This window comes from Paroedura picta, chromosome 13 (genome assembly GCF_049243985.1).
Source record: "Paroedura picta isolate Pp20150507F chromosome 13, Ppicta_v3.0, whole genome shotgun sequence".
Lineage (NCBI taxonomy): Eukaryota > Metazoa > Chordata > Lepidosauria > Squamata > Gekkonidae > Paroedura > Paroedura picta.
The window spans coordinates 20,920,554-20,923,156 of NC_135381.1; positions in this window are offsets into that span (position 1 = coordinate 20,920,554).

Here is a 2,603-nt window from a genome sequence, read left to right on the forward strand (position 1 = left end):
TGAAAACAGGCCAGAGATGCTAGAGAGAAGAAACAGTGCAAAAAGTGACCATAAAGATTTCAGTTCTGATTTGTTTCTAAAACCTTACAGGTTGCACAAATTTGGGCCACTTTGTATTGAAATATACGTAGCTGTGAATTTGTCTCTGACTAAAGCCAGCATTGATTGCTTTGTGTCTAATGGAAGATGGAAATAGGAACGATTGAACTAAAAGACTCTCATTTCTATGGGCTAGAATTAATTTTAGCAGGTAGAGTCTGTAGCTATCTAAGGAGCTACTCTTTGTTATTGTTGTCACAAACATGAGGACGTGAGACTTTCTTTTTTGAGCAAGAAAAGAATTAAAATATGATCCGGCCAATTGGGACCATGGGAAGCAAATGAAAGAGGCTTGTGGGAGCAATGTGTGTTTCAGAAATGGCTGTGGGAGATTGCATGGGGGTGGGGGGGGGAAAGACTGGTTATTTAGTAGAGACATTATTTGCAAACAGGGACATCTGGAGCTGCTTTCCTAATGCCACTTTTGCCCACTGCATGGATACCTGGTTGAATAACCCAACCATTTCTTTGCACTCCCAGGGGCATGGGAATGATTTCCCTCCTTTACACCATTCCCACTGATGCATGTCTGTAGTGCCGGCCAGACACTTATGAGAGGCAGCGGTGGTCTGCCCTGGCCTTCCTCTGCAGAGCCTGACTTCCACATACAGACCCAGCTTAGCTTCCAAGATCAGATAAGATCAGGCTTCACACTGCTGCCTAGCCTCCCTTCTCACTGATTCCCCTGATACTGAATAGAGTGAATGGTTACAATCTCTTCTTAAGAATGTTCATTAAAATGGCCCCTTATGCACAGGCCATAATGTCTACGTTGGTGGCGGCAGCGCTTTGGGATAAATCACTGATAACGCTTGCTGCTGCCGCCGCCAGCACCAGCGCCTCCCGGCCCAGGGATATGGAAGGCCTGCGTTAAGCAAACGCGGGATCTTCCGTAGCTTCCTGGGTAAGCTGGGGCTGCGGCGGGCCGGCGCTGTGAATAATTACCAGCGTCAGGCCTGTTGGCCCACCCAGCCCCACCCCGCCCCGGAGCTAGCAAGGGCAACCTCCTGTCCCCACCTGGGCATGTGGAGGGGGCCTGGGCATCTAGCATGTGCAGAATGGGTCCTGGTTTGGAAGCACTTCTCCACCAGGGTCTCTTCACCCGGTGAACCCAAAAGCTGTTTGATGAAGACGATGAGAATAGATAGAACATGCAGTGGAGGAGATTCTTTATTACTTAGCTACCTCACTTGAAGTTGAAAGCAGGATATTACCTGGGGGAGGGTTAGCCATTACGTCTAGTGGCCTTACTCCTCCCCTGTTGCAAAAAGGGTGTCCTCACAAAAGGCATCTGGCCGGACAGAGCTGCATACAACTGGAAGAAGACAGCACCTAACCTAGCAAAGTCCCAGGCAACATGGGAAGTTGATGCCCTGCCAAACCCTGTCCTCGCCATGACCGTTTATGCACTGGAGGTTTCATGCCGGGCTGCAGGTTGGAGTTTAAGTCGTGGCAGGTTGCCCCATCTCTTCTTGCACTCACACGGGGGAGCATTTGGTCCGGTGCACCTCATCTGCCCCTGATCTGTGCTTCTGCATGGGAGGTGGGGAAATGAAGTTCCCAGTGCATAAACGGTCCATGAGCCTTGTAGGCCCATCTGCATGGCAGGGCAAGCCAGCTCTTTCTCCCTTCTTTGTTCTTTAGAGAGGTGAGGCTGTGATGGGGCAGGGCCAAAGCTGGCATGGGCCAAGGGCAGGGCCATTTTTTCCTCCCAGTCCAGCACTCTTATCTATTTGTTCCTGTAAATCAACTCGGTTTGCTGCCATTATTGGCAAGTTTACAAGTGATCAGGGCAAACTGGGCCATATGCTCACCTCATTTCTTGTTTTCTAAAATAATCTACTCAGAAATTACCCTATTGAAAGCCAAATTTGTACACAATATATGTCCATGCATCATTTAAAACAAAAAACAGGGTTTCAAATAAAACAAAGATATTTTTTCTCTAACAATATGCACACAAGTGCACTTCCGGTGTCTCTCTCTTGGTCACACTTCATTGTCATTGGGCTTTACATGAAAAATATTCCAGGTTCTCTCTTTCTAGTATTTCCAGGGAAAGGATCTCACAAGGTTTCTTTGCCTGAGATCATAGAGAGCCCTGCAGATGAAAACAAACAGCATTCAGCCAGGCAACACTTTGGATTAATGTTGCCTCCTTACCTTGACCAGGGCCTGCTTTTGAAACTTTAGAAGCCTTAATTTGTTTTATCTGGCCTTCTGGTCAACAGAACTAAGGTCCAGAGTGTGTATAATATCATTTTATGTATAGGAGCTAACTCTGTAGTGTATATAACAATATTTTAATTCTTGTATTCTTTAATTTATGCTGTTTTTATTTTATGCCCGACCATTGATAAAGGCAGTGATGCTGAAATGCATCTCGTCAGTGGAGGCATTGGTATGTATGCACTGATTTTATTGAGGCTATGAGATAAGCCCTGGGTTTTTAATTTGAATAAATATTAATACTTAATTTTAAAGTTGTGTTCTGCCCTAGGCAG